This window comes from Podarcis pityusensis, assembly GCF_964106645.2.
Source record: "Podarcis pityusensis genome assembly, chromosome: 7".
Taxonomy (NCBI): Eukaryota; Metazoa; Chordata; class Lepidosauria; order Squamata; family Lacertidae; genus Podarcis; species Podarcis pityusensis.
Genome location: NC_138031.1, coordinates 29,969,957 through 29,983,942, shown reverse-complemented (window position 1 = coordinate 29,983,942; position 13,986 = coordinate 29,969,957). Strand labels below are relative to the sequence as shown.

The 13,986-nt window shown below is 42.9% G+C and overlaps 1 protein-coding gene and 1 long non-coding RNA gene across 3 annotated transcripts in view; one reads left to right on the top strand and one right to left on the bottom strand.

The window, feature by feature from the left end:
- LOC308481351 (myelin P2 protein-like) overlaps nucleotides 1-13,986 on the top strand; it is a 215,637-nt gene that overhangs the window by 79,047 nt on the left and 122,604 nt on the right. The window lies entirely within an intron of this gene.
- The window catches only part of LOC308481408, a 50,953-nt gene that overhangs the window by 4,134 nt on the left and 32,833 nt on the right, over nucleotides 1-13,986 (bottom strand). For both annotated transcript variants that reach the window (XR_013988646.1, XR_013988647.1), the window contains exon 2: nucleotides 3,089-3,376. This is a non-coding gene — a long non-coding RNA (uncharacterized lncRNA). The remainder of the gene's footprint in view (nucleotides 1-3,088; nucleotides 3,377-13,986) is intronic.

The window sequence follows — 13,986 nt, the reverse complement described above, 5'->3', positions numbered from 1 at the left end:
AATAAACATGTCCCTAGTTCCATACACAGGGATGCCGGTGGCGCTGTGGTCTAAACCACAGAGCCTAGGGCTTGTCGATCAGAAGCTCAGCAGTTCAAATCCCCACCACAGGGTGAGCTCCTGTTGTTCGGTCCCAGCTCCTGCCAACCTAGCAGTTCGAAAGCACGCTAGTGCAAGTAGATAAATAGGTACTGCTCCGGCGGAAGGTAAACGGTGTTTCCGTGCGCTGCTCTGGTTTGCCAGAAGCGCCTTAGTCATGCTGGCTACATGACCTGGAAGCTGTCTGCGGACAAACGGCGGCTCCCTCAGTCTATAGAGCGAGATGAGCGCTGCAACCCCAGAGTCATGCGCAACTGGACCCAATGGTCAGGGGTACCTTTACCTTTACCTTTAGTTCCATACACACAAGTGCATATGCCCTTTGTCACACTTTATGTGTTTGCTGCAAGAAACACTTCTCCACTGTTGGGAAGACAGCAGATGTGTTTGTTGCATAATGTGTGGCCGTTGCTCTCCTCAGCCTGGCTTGCGCATAAAGATAAATCACAGTCAGAAATAAACAGTCACTTCCCACAATTGGTGCACACTGATCCATTGCCCTGCCCTGCCTCCAGGAGAAACGAACGACGAGTGTTACCTGTCAGCTGGTGCTCATGCTCTCTTCCTCTCTTCAACAAACCACAAGAGCAAGCCAGCAAGGTTTGTTCTTGGCTTTAACTGTTTGTGGTTGTCTGGGAGGAACAAGCCACCAAGACTGCTCTGCACGTGATGATAAGTCTGGCATAGTGGCAGACAGCACAGACAAAAGATAGCACGTCTTCACACAGTAGACCTGCTGCCACTAGAGGCAGTGATGGCCACCATGTTGGATGGCTTTAACAGAGGTTTAGACAAATTTATGGATCAGGTGATCAGTGGCTGCTGTGTTTGGTGGCTATATGCTGTCAGAGGCTGTATGCTTCTGAATACCAGCTGATGGAAAACATAGGGGAGAGTGCTATTGTGCTCAGATCCTGACTGTAGGCTTCCCATAGGCTTCTTGTTGTCTACTGTGAGAGCAGAGTGCTGGACTAAATGGGCCATCGACCTGGTCCAGCAGGCTCTTATGTTTCTTCAGGAGACATTTTGGGTCTGTAGTGCAGTCACCTCTCTTTGCCTAATGGTAGGGCTGGTCCTAGCAGAGCAGGAGCAATTGAGCAGCATACACACTGCTCATTAACAGTACGTCACGGTTTATTTCTGAGCACGGCTTACTGCTCAAAAGGCCACTGTGTGATCTTCAGCAAGTCATGCACTCTCAATCTTCCCCTCCCTATTTGCAGTATGGGAATAATATAAGTGATCTGCCACATGAGTTTGCCGTGAAGGCGACAGCACTAAAAAGACCGAAAAGCACTTTGCATGTCTTAATATGCTTATTTCAAAATGTATATCCTTTCTCATCTCATCATGCCTAAGCAGCTTACAAAACATTAAAACAGAAAATGCTATAGAGAAATAATTAGTACTAATTAGCCACCTGCCAGTGAATAAGCCTGTGAGAGAGAAAAAAATCTTGGCAAGCTGTACATTTTTTGGGGAAGAATATTCTATTTTTGGTGTGCATGGCAAATAAAATACTTTAAAGGACCCAGTTTGCATACATAATTGTGTGGTAGTAAGGCTCTAAACTTACAAGGAGAAATTTGAGGACTTTTTTATACAGCAAGCATTGTTGTGCACTATCAGAGCCCATGAAATACAAGCCATTAAATGTTATTAAGGATCAGCCTGAATAATGAGCCTAGCCTTACTTTAGAGCCTCTCCCAAATGCATAGGCTATGATTACTCTTACATTTATCAATATTTTTTTCTAATCTAATGTATCTCCAAGCTGGCAAAGAAAAGATCTCAGCAAGGATTAGGATGCAATGTTTGAAGGAACACTGGTGGTCACAGTGACTAGAGGCTAAGGAGGATAGAATTATTATGAACTTTGTTAGCCTACTAGAGGAAATACCGTATTTTTCTGACCACAACACTCACTTTTTTCCTCCTAGAAAGTAAGGGGAAATGTCTGTGTGTGTTATGGAGCGAATGCCTACGGATGGTGGGGGGATCTGCTGCAGTCGTGAGCAGAGGATCCATGGTTCCCCTTCCTTCCCTCCTCCGTGGCTCGCTTTGAAACAGCAAAGCGGGAGAAGAGCCGCTGAGTGGGGAGGAGAGAGGGACAGGGAGCCTGCTTCTTTAAAGGAGCAAAGCGGGAGAGGAGAGGAGCCTTCTCCTCTTATACCCCTCTTCTGCATTATTAACAGCATCCTTCTCCACCCACCTCACGCGTTTTCCTTGTCCCTTGAGTGCTTTTCCTTCCCTTCCCACTTAAAACGTGGTTACAAAGCACGGATCCACATGGATCCTCAGGATTTTTGCACTGGGTCACCCCAAATTCACCATCAGATCACATAGCATGTCCATGGCTACAGCTTGCACCAAAAAAATCACGCACCCACTGTTGCCTGGGGCCGCAGTGGTGCAAAAACGGGGTTACAAAGCATGGATCCACATGGATCCTCAGGATTTTTGCATTGGGCTACCCCAAACTCACTGTCAGATCACATGTCTGTGGCCACAGCATGAACCACAAAAATCATACATCCACTGTTTCGTTTAGAATATTTTTTTTCTTGTTTTCCTCCTCTAAAAACTATGTGCATGTTATGGTCAGGTGCGTGTTATGGTGCGAAAAATACGGTACATTATATTGCTGGCTAGCAACCTCTACATCTTCAGGAAACCCTTCTGCACTGAACCTCTGCATAGCTATAATGTAACTCTTGCGTGTTGCAGGAAAATTCTGGTGCATGTTCCAGGGTGTGCGGAATTCATTTGACACCCTGATGAGGTGCACTGGACCTTATTTTTGCCATACATTAACTAAAGGTTGAACCTTAGAACATGCACAAGAAATGGCTTGCCAGATGGGGCAGAGTATGGTAATATAGGAAGCTGACTTATACTGAGACCCTTGGGCTATCTAGCTCAATATTGTTAACACTGACATATAGTGGCTCTCCAGGGTTTCAGACCTGGAGTCTTTCTCTGTCTTACCGGGAGATGCCAAGGATGGACTTTGGAACCTTCTACATGCAAAGTTGATGCTCTGTTACTGAGCTATGGCTCCCTTCCCAACAGGTGGATTGCTGTTCCATACCAGCAGAGGGAAGAAGTGAGGAGGTTCGCACAGTGCAAACACACTGGCAGAGCCAATCTGGCACCTAGATTGGGGATGGAGGGACCTTTTCAGCCTGGTAGGCCAAGTTCCTTATCTCCACAAGCTCCGTTGACCAAGTTGGACATTTGCAAGACGGGACTTCCACTGCTTGCAGGGAGTCCATTCTGTGCAGAAAAAGAAACATACAAGTTGTACAAGAAAGCAGCTATTTTTTTTGCCAGGGTTCATTGAATTAAGATGCAAATGCAGCCTGTAGGTCATGCTCTGTTAGGCATATAGGATAGTGTGTCTAGAAGAAAACTACTGATTATCCAGGTTTATCACCAATGTTCCATTCACATAAATTGAATTTCAAGAAATACATAGCAAATATTCTGAGGTTTCAAACAATCAAACACCAGACTAGGAAATGACAGAGGCTCCACAATTCAAATGCAATGTTCAGTATTTGAGATCATTAAGTAGTCTCTCCCTTTATTTGGGAGCCATTGTGAAGATCAATCTCATTGTCAGTTAATTGCTACACTGTTTGGTGCCTGTACTCACACCATATGGAAAGCCCTATTTAAATATGCAAAGAAATGCTATAAATAAGTCAAAGCTGTTGTTAAATGGGGTCTCAAGCTGCAGTCAAGGCAGCATAAAGAAAGGGTGGGGAAAGCAAGCAATTTCTTTCAAGATCAGATGCTTTAAATACCCAGTTTCTCTTCTGCAAATAGAACAGCACTAACCACTTGGAACGGAAACGTTTTTGACTGCTGATTAGTAATAATGAAACCCTAAAAGTTGCCTTTTCATAGCAATCAGTATTATAAGTGGCATTGCAGCAGGAAGCGTCAATGCTCTTGTATCAGTGCTTTTTTGCAGCGCATAACAAAGGTTTGCAGGAGTGTCATGGACTTCCTTGGTCCTTTCAGCCCATTAGAGATGCAGGGACCCTGTAACCCAGCCTTACATAGGGGACAACCTGTGGTTCTAGCATGGGTATTCCAGCATTTGTATGCTGCTCTGTAACCCAAGAATGTGTACCAAAATATGTATATCAGGCAGAGGGAGGAGAAATGAGTAACTTCAGAGTTGGAGTTCTACGGAAGCCTATACAGTGGTACCTCGGGTTACATACGCTCCAGGTTAATATGCTGCAGGTTACAGACTATGCTAACCTAGAAATATTACCTCGGGTTAAGAACTTTGCTTCAGGATGAGAACAGAAATCGTGCTCCAGCAGCGCGGCAGCAGCAGGAGGCCCCATTAGCTAAAGTGGTGCTTCAGGTTAAGAACAGTTTCAGGTTAAGAACAGACCTCCAGAACAAATTACCGTATTTTTCGCTCTATAAGACGCACCAGACCACAAGACGCACCTAGTTTTTGGAAGAGGAAAATAAGAAAAAAATATTCTGAATCTCAGAAGCCAGAACAGCAAGAGGGATCGCTGCGCAGTGAAAGCAGCAATCCCTCTTGCTGTTCTGGCTTCTGGGATAGCTGCACAGCCTGCATTCGCTCCATAAGACACACACACATTTCCCCTTACTTTTTAGGAGGGAAAAAGTGAGTCTTATAGAGCAAAATATACGGTAAGTTCTTAACCTGAGGTACCACTGTAATACTCTTTTCAGACAGTGTTCAGTCACTTTTTATATCAGCTAATGGAATGCAACTTCTGTATTACAGTACATGATTTTTTGAACTGCACCAGTAGAACTGCACATTTACGCCTGCTTGCACATTAAAATGGACTGGACTTTCTCTGAGGTGAACCTGTCCGCATGCATTGAGGAGAGATAGAAGTAAATCAAGAACATTTTGAGTTCTGTAACATTTATGACAAATTAAAAGCATTTCCTACAGTTTTCTTATTTTTCCTTGCTGGTGTGCACACAGGTGGAGAAATATAATCGCTTCTATATATTGTTACTTCCTTAATTCATAATTTTCAAACAGCCTAAGGGCTGCGTGATTAAAATGCACCTAACCTCAATAGTGCACTTAGCTTATTTTTTACTCTGAAATTAATAAGTTTTATCCAGTGTTAGCCCTACCTAGAGCAGACTCAATAAAATTAATGGGCATGACTAAATTAGGTGCATTGATTTAAATGGGTCTGCTCTCAGAAAAACTTAGCTGGGTGCATCCCAATTGTTCTTCCCAGCAGATAGTAATGTGTATTATTTAACTCACTTAAATACTGTATGTGGTATACAACATTTGATGGACTCCTCCACATTATATTGAGTGGGGACAAAGACTTCTGCCCTAATGTTCTGTCCTGATGGCCAATATTGTCAATTGTTCTCAGTTATACAAACTTTCTCATATCTTAAGGAAATGTAGCTTGAGGACTATTCTTTCTCTCTCTCCCTCCCTCCCTCTTTCCAACAGATTGGTTTTTGGCAGACATTTGAAAAATGCTCCTGCCAAACTCTCTCGTTGGCAGATGGTAACAGCTGGGTTGTGACTGACTTGGAAAAAGTGCTAAAAGAGCTCTTCTCAAGGGCGCATTGTGCTCTCCCAATGGCTGTTTCTTGCTTGGGACATCTCATTGTATCAATGCATAATTTACTCATGCAACTGGCAAGGGGTGGAGACAGCGAGAGTAGAAAGGCCTTCATTTGTTATCATTTGGAAGTTAAACTGAAGTTCTCTAAATGCATCCTATGGGAACAGATTTTTTTTTAAAAAAATAACATGGAAAAGCCACCATGATGCATGGGACAGTTAGTTATTATTGTGGACCTGGGTCTGATTTGTGAGAATGAACACCTTACTCTGAAAGTGATCAGAGCAGTTAGCAGTTATGAAAACTGTACTGTCATGGCTTCGTGAAATTATTTTCAAAAACCACCTTGTTCCAGGTTTCATCCTTTACAGAACTGGTGATCAAAGGGCAGCAATGAATGAAAACATCTTTATAGACTGATCACTTTTAGATGCTATAGTGCTTGTGTTTTAGAACATATGGCTTTTAGCATATGGTGGCGGGGACAGCCATCGACCCATAAAAGCATTTCACTTCAGCATTAAGATTAATTTTCAGCATATGTGCAATATAGACTCCGGCCTTATATTTAAATACCACAAACATGTTGTGGATCAAGTATGATCGCATCAGATTTAAACTGCAGGACTTTGTTGATTCTTCAAGACGTCACTTCTGTATGTGAGCATCAGCCTGCTAAGATGAAGACATCAGCCTTCATAAGATGAGGGCACCTAGCATTTTTAAGAAAGTTGCTCTTCACCTTCCCTTCTCAGCTAGGTAACTCCTATATTATATCGAAATCCCAGTGTGATCGCCCTAAAACTGTGTCTGTATGGTAACATGCAAGGGAGTAGAATAGTTCAGTTGGTCAGAGTGTGGTGCTGATAATGTCCAGGTTGTAGGTTTGATCCCCGTATGGGCCAGCTGTATATTCCTGTATTGAAGGGAGTTGGATTAGTCACGCTTCCTCAACCTCGGCCCTCCAGATGTTTTGAGACTACAATTCCCATCATCCCTGACCACTGGTCCTGCTAGCTAGGGATCATGGGAGTTGTAGGCCAAAAACATCTGGTGGGCCGAGGTTGAGGAAACCTGGATTAGATGACCCTGAGGGTCCCTTCCCACTCTATAATACTATGATTCCAGAAGATTTAGAAAGATTTTAAATCTTATACTTAGATATTTTTGTTTAAAACACTCTGTTTAAAAACTCACCCTAAAGTGTTAACCCTCAAGAAGCAAGACCAGCCTTTGTCTGCAGACAGCCTGTCATACCATACTGGGCAGATCTGAAATCTATTTAATCCCAAGGGAGAGAAAAGAGGATTTAACCTAAAAACAACTAAATACTACAACTTTGATATAAAAAAATGGTTAACTGCTTCACTGCTGATCCAGAGAATCATGACTTGAAGTCACAGGGTGCTGCTCTATTGCTGAAGCAAAGCAGGTCAGGCTTTGAAAGTCACCTGGATGGAAGCAGGACCTCTTGGAAACCATCTGTGAGCCACTCTGAGCTCTTCCTGAGGAATGTGGGAAAGGTGTCACAAAATACTGATCCAAACTGCATTACAAGTTCAAGTTGCAAAATCAGGGATTTCCCACCTTGCCCCAAGCCACAGCATCTGTTATCTTTGAGTGGTGGCTACATCAGGACTGAAACCCTTCTAGCCCAGCAGCCTGGACTGGTAGTCTAATAAACAGGATGCAATAGGATAGCAGAACTGAAGTCTAGTAAGAAATAGCAGAGCTGTTCTATTTCTCTGAATCCTGTTTATAGAAGACAAATGCATCATCTTCCTAACATGGGAAGCCGCTTCTTCACAGAGCCAGATGGTTGGTCCATGTACCCTGAGCAGCAGGAACTCTCTAGGATTTCAGACAGGGTCTATCCAAGCTCTACCTGGAGATGCTAGGGATTGAACCTAGGACCTTCTGCACGCAAAGCAGATGTTCTACCATTGAGCTAAGGCCTTCGCCTTCCTACAGCTGCTGAAGATGCAAGCTGTCATTGTTTACTACACTAACGGTATTTCCCTCATAGATTAATTGAACCTTTTTCTAAAGAAGGTAGCAATTTATCTAAAATCTTTCTTTCTTTCTCTCTCTTTCTTTCTTTCTTTCTTTCTTTCTTTCTTTCTTTCTTTCTTTCCTACGTGCCTACCTACCTACCTACCTACCTACCTACCTACCTTGGAAAATGCCCATGGCAGAATTCAGATGAGGAAGAGCATCTTTTCAAAAGCATAAGCCAGGAATAACTTTATCTGTATCTGACTGTTGTTCTAGACACTCAGCAACATAGCTGAGATTAAGATTTCACCTTGGGGTTTTACACTGAACATAGCATTAGCTTGCTTTATTCCAAGAAATCTATTCTTGATAATTGTCCAAAAGACCAGTACAAAGGAGGGATGTAATAATCACCCTTCCCTTCATTACTGTTCAGCAAGCTCCAACATCTGCCAGCTAGGGATTTGTCATTATCCAGACAGCAACTGGGATTTCTCCATTTGCCACTGTCCATATTCCCTCCAGGCCTCTAATTTAGCCATTGGAAGGCTCTCTGCAGTAGCATTTTCTCCTTTTTGGACGATATCCTTGAACTGCGTAAATCTTGACCCAAATAATTCTGCTCTGAAATATGCACTGGGTTTATTTAACAGCCTCTTGGGGGTTTCCTCTCCCAGTTCCAGTCGATGGTTTCTTGCTTTTAATCTACTTGGAATTTTTTTCATATCCCGAAACCTACCTCTTTGGGCAAAGATGGATAAATACAGAATGACAGCCTGCCTGGTTCAGACACAGCTCCCTTTCAACCACAGCTGCACAAGACACTTATGCCATCCTGCTCAAGCACCAGATGAGAAAAGGAAGATCTGCACTGGCCATCTATGCAGATCGCATGAGAGTTTGATTTAATTACAGGTTGTGATGTAATTAAGTACATGAAGCTCAGGAACAGATGGTATCAGGAAAGGATCACAGAACAGACTCACGGCTTCCCAGCAGCAATTTTTGTTCAAGTGTGCTTATTATCAGGAGCAATAATGGAGATGGAGAATAGTCTACATACAATGGTTTCAATGCCAGTTAGTCTTGTGACTCGCTTTCCATAGATTAAATCAAAATTTTGTAGGTAGTAAACAAAAGGTAGCCAGAACCCTTTTTCTACTAGAAACAATGGAGCAAAGCATCCAGCTTCATCATGAGATGACAAGCAAATTCCATTTCATTCAAAGTAAGTGTGCACAGGATAAATTTGGTTGATTTTAATTGTATTGGAGCACAACCCTAATCACTCTACTGTTGGTTGTGGAGATGGGGCTTAGGATGGTGAATGGTCGTTCACTTTTCCATTGACCTCTATCAGCAGAGAAGACTACTCTGAGATTCATCCTGGCAGGTAGGAAGCCACTGTCAGCTGGTATCCACTGCTAGTAGCCAGGAGAAAGTCCTGAAATGGACTACTTTGGGGCAAGGGGACAGGAAACATGGGCTCCACTAGAGCCAAAGCCCTATGGGGCTCAATTTTCAGGGCAGTCAGGTAGGCCACCATGGATCTAGCACAACGGGGGGGGGGGGGGAGTCCCAACAACTCTACTTTCTTCCCTAGCCAGCACCAGCAAAAGGGCTTGGGATACAGTGGCCAATCTGTAGCTTTGCCCTGTTCCTCCAGGTTAGGGTTAGGGTTGCTGTCCTCATCATGATCAGCCTTTGCTAGATTGTGTCCACTGTGTGCAATCTAGAGGAAGTGCACCATAGAGCCTCTTTGTGCAGCCTTGAAATTAATGGGAATTAATCACGAAACAATATTTAATCCCCTTTGAATCCCTCCCAATGGTTGCAAGTGTGCATAATTTTAGAGCGTACTCACTATTCTAAGCCACTTTAAATACTCAACCAGGCACATGAATTAGTATTGATTAAATCCAGAGCTTCTTTTCAGCCAATGCTGCAGAACCTGGCATCAGTGTATGGCAGTCGTGTGGCCTGCTTGACAGAGGACAACCCTCTCTTTGAAGCGCTGTCCAATTTGAAAATAAAGAAGCATAAGGAGATAGAAAACAGGAGCCTTAAAGTTGCCCATCAATGGTTAGCTCCTAGACAACAGACTGAGCACACACCCAGATGATGTGGTGTGATATACTGTCTTCCTACTTAACATTATAGTACTTATTTCTAAATTTACACCTATACTTATGCAAATCTGTATCCTCTTTTGTCCCCATCCCCTTTTTTGTTGATGTATTTTCTCTTTTTGGGGAGATGTGTAAGTGACCACTAAATTAACGACTGGTTGCATGCCACAGAAATGTAAAGTAATAATCAAAAGGGTGATTAGGGCATGTACAGAGTACCTTTCTTTCATGCTAAATTACCACCAGATATACATATCTGGGAATAGAGGAAGAGCTAGATCAAAATGCTGCGCCAAGTCCTTCAGTCAGCCAACAGGGCTGGCTTGGGGGCGGGGTTTAGCCACGTTTAAGTGGCTGCGGTGGCACTGGGGCCCCATTCGGCTTCCTGTTTTCATCGGATCACCTGCCCACCCTCCCTTTAGGTCAATTTTATGCTTTTGATCTTGCTACGGACTTTGGTTGGTTGCCTTGGTTGCCCAAGGGGCCTGGTAGGAATTTTCATCCATTGGGCAAATTGGCACCTGCCTCTTGGTTTTTTGCCTACCTTGTAGCAAATCGTCACAACTTCCGGGTATTGGTGGTTAGGCATTGGAATATGTGTTGTGTGTTGGAGGGCAGGTTGTGGCCATCACCTACCCCTCCCCTTTTGGGTATTCCGTTAAAGGAATCCGGCGGTCATGGATCCTGTCTGATGCCCTGCTGGTGGCTAGGGCCATGGGACGACCCCTGGTGACCTCTGGGAAAGCTTCCAGTTGTATTTGCATCAACAAGCTCCTCCCACTCGCTGTTAACCCTCGAATGACCCCAACAGAGCCAGGTGGAGTCATGCATAGATTGTTTGATCCAATGCCTAAGCCAATACCTCTCACATGATGTAACCAATAAAGTTGTGGCCTTATTTAGCCCATTAACCTAAATACATGTGTCCATGTGTCTTATTTATCCCTATTCAGGTGGCAGGTCCTTGACTCACAATGATAATTGCCTAATGTGGCTGCCCACATTTTCAATATTATCTATAGAAGGAAAAGTGCAACCCTGAAGAAGTGCCATGCCTAGCCTTGACGTGGTACCAGACATGTTCACAGAGGATGAACCGGACACTCCACTGGTTGAGGAACTTGAGGTGCAGGCAGATCCCTTGAAACCAGGGCTGAGAGTCCCCTTGAAGGGCCCTCACCTGCTGAAGAACCCTTGGAGCTGTCAGAGGAGGGGGAGGAGCCACCACCACCCAGTCCATGGGAACCCTGGAACCAAAGAGCAATAACCTAGCTTTTAAAAAGTGTGCTAAAAAAGGAGAACCCCCCAAGCCCCAAACTGTCCCTCCCCTCTCATTATGCCAAGCTGCAGTTCCTCAAATGGGCCTGTTAGCCGAATGACCACCCAAAAATCATATGATAAGATATTGTGTCATTCTGAGTTTGTTCCTGATTCCCAGACTTCATTGAGTGGCTGTAAGCTTCTGGGTGGAACTTCATTACAGAAAAAACAATGAAGTAAGCAGTTCACACTTCTTTTTTCTTTTTGTTGTGGAGAGTTCAACTTTATAGTATTTTCGGGTGGTTTTTGTTACTGATTTCTTCTTCGTAGTGCAATGACTGCACTTTACAGTAATTGAAGCAACTTCTCATTTTGTACATTGCTCCCAGTAATACATACTTCTCTCTCTCTTTTTCATTTCCTAAAACAAACACAACCAAAGAAAGAATGTGCATCTGGAGCAGCCATCAGCTACTGCTTTTGAGCAAGCCACCCATAGTGCATAAACCAAGGTGAAATCTACACACATATTAAAAAAATGCTTTTTTTAAAAAAAAGTTTTGAAAAAGATATTGAATTTGCCATAGCTCACCACTGCCATATAGTGTCACATATGTATAGTGCACTTTACAACACACTTAAAACATTTTATTTGCAGCGGTATAGCTGAGTCCCAAACCAATTGCCTAGGGTGCTTCCAGTCTGTCACTATTTTCAGGCAGAATTCAATCACATCCCAGCATATTCAGTTTGTGCAATCAAAGCTGATTTGGAGCTCTTGCACAGCAAACCCAACTCCCACAAAGATCAGACTTTTGCAATAAGGAAAGTGACAGGGGAAAAGCATTGGGAAGTGTAGGCTAGCACTTGCTTGACATAACAGTCATCAACCGCCGCCCCCCCCCCAAGAAAGGAGGATGAATGCTTATTAAACAATGATGCTCTTCAAGTTTCTTTTGGTTTCTCTCTTTTCCAAATGTAAGTTCAGTTCTCTACATTTCCAAGTCGGTTTTCAAAATTTTCAGGAAAGTTCACCAGTGAATATTTTTACTATACACATTTTGGTATGCAATTTCCCCTAATATGATGCATTTTTAATGTTCTTTTTAATAATGTATGCATTTTATGCACACTTCGCCCTCACACATGTGCTTTTGTACAAATTACTTGACTGGAGAACTTCAGAGAAGAGCACATTTCAAAGGATAGCAGGGTCTCAGGTTATTTTTGTTTCAGAAAATGTGTATTCCCTTTAAATATAAAACAAATCACAGTTCTCCTCCTATCTCTACTTTGTACAGCTCTTTTAAGAGAAGTGTACACAACGCTTGCTAGACAAGTGAAAGTATGCAATTAGCTGCTTTGTTTATGTCTGGAAGTCCTGCTCATATAGCCTATGCTTACTTTTTCTGCATCTGGGCTTATTATTAAATGCTAATACTTACAGAAGATTTGGGTGTCTTTACATTTATTTAACTGCATGCTCAAACAATACAATTGTAATTATAGGCTATGCTCCAAAGAACAATGCAACCAACCAGCTCTGTGTGCGTGGATTTTTCAAAACAGCAGATCTCTGTGCCACATGGCAAAGAACTTTCAAAATAAGTGAGTTTTGAAAAACAGTTTTTTGATGGGTCATAGGAACATGTACAAAAGGTGGTGGGGAGTAAAATAGAAACTACCAGGACAATGTAACACATTGGGTGCAGCTAACATACTGTAGCTCTTTAAATCCCAGTCGTAATCTTGTTCATATTTTAGCACATCTCAGAGATGTTTATATGTTTCCAGTGGAGCATCAATGATGTGAAAACATTTTCTTTAGAAAGGCTTGTTGTGGTCCAGCATAATTACTATGTTGCAACTGTATTTATAAGTGTGATTACTTGCTGTATCATTGTGCTTTACTGAAGGGTTTAAAACACACAAGCATTCGAAAAAGGGGAAGAAAAACCATAACATATACATTAGAGGTGGTACCACTGAAACTGCACACACCCCACCCCAAGTAAATATCCTGGGACCTGTTTACCCATCACAGAGCTACAATTCCCAGCACCCTTAATAAACTGCAGTTTCCAGGATTCTTTTTGTTGGCCAGGGGAGAGATGTCCTTTAAATGTATGGTATGCACACAGTCATAATCTAGGGAATGAAGGTGTTATAAGATGATGGAAGGAGTGCAGTCATAGAAAGAAGAGTGGAAAGAAAGCAAAATATGGATAACATTCAGAGACATTTTGGCTTACACTGAACTTGATTAGACAAGCTCTTAAGCTGCACAGTATTTCATCCAGGCCACAGTTCTATTAAAAGCTAGACACAACAGTGGGCACAAATTAAGCATCAGAAGAAGGGAGACAACAGAATGCCCATTTGCAGGGACTTCTATTAAGACGAGGTCTCCTGTCAGTTGTAAAATTTATGGATATTGACTGAGCCCTGAAAGGTCCAGGAGGACAGCCGGCAGAAAGAACTTATTAAGGTAATGAGAAACACCTGAATTAGACCTACCATAACCAAACAGCAGGAATTGATAAATCGAAATGAATCCATTTGTATACTCCATTTGTATCTGGATATCATTGGCAAAGGGGACTTGAACTTTGACCTGGCAATGCCCCCTTGCCCCCCTTGATTGCAGCACACTGGGTGACTTACAAGATGGAACAGAGTGACTGATCAGGCACACAGTTGGTCTTTGTTACATCACCCCTCTGGGTTTGATTCTTTCTAATAGCATCTGCCAAGTTCCATAAGCATCAAATTTTTACTGAGCTAAAAATTGCTCTCTCCTGCTCTGCATAGTTTGGTGCATTTTGTTTATTCCCCCCCTCAGATCTGATTTATTCATCTGCAGAAGCTTAAACCTGTTCTATGAATAAAGGAG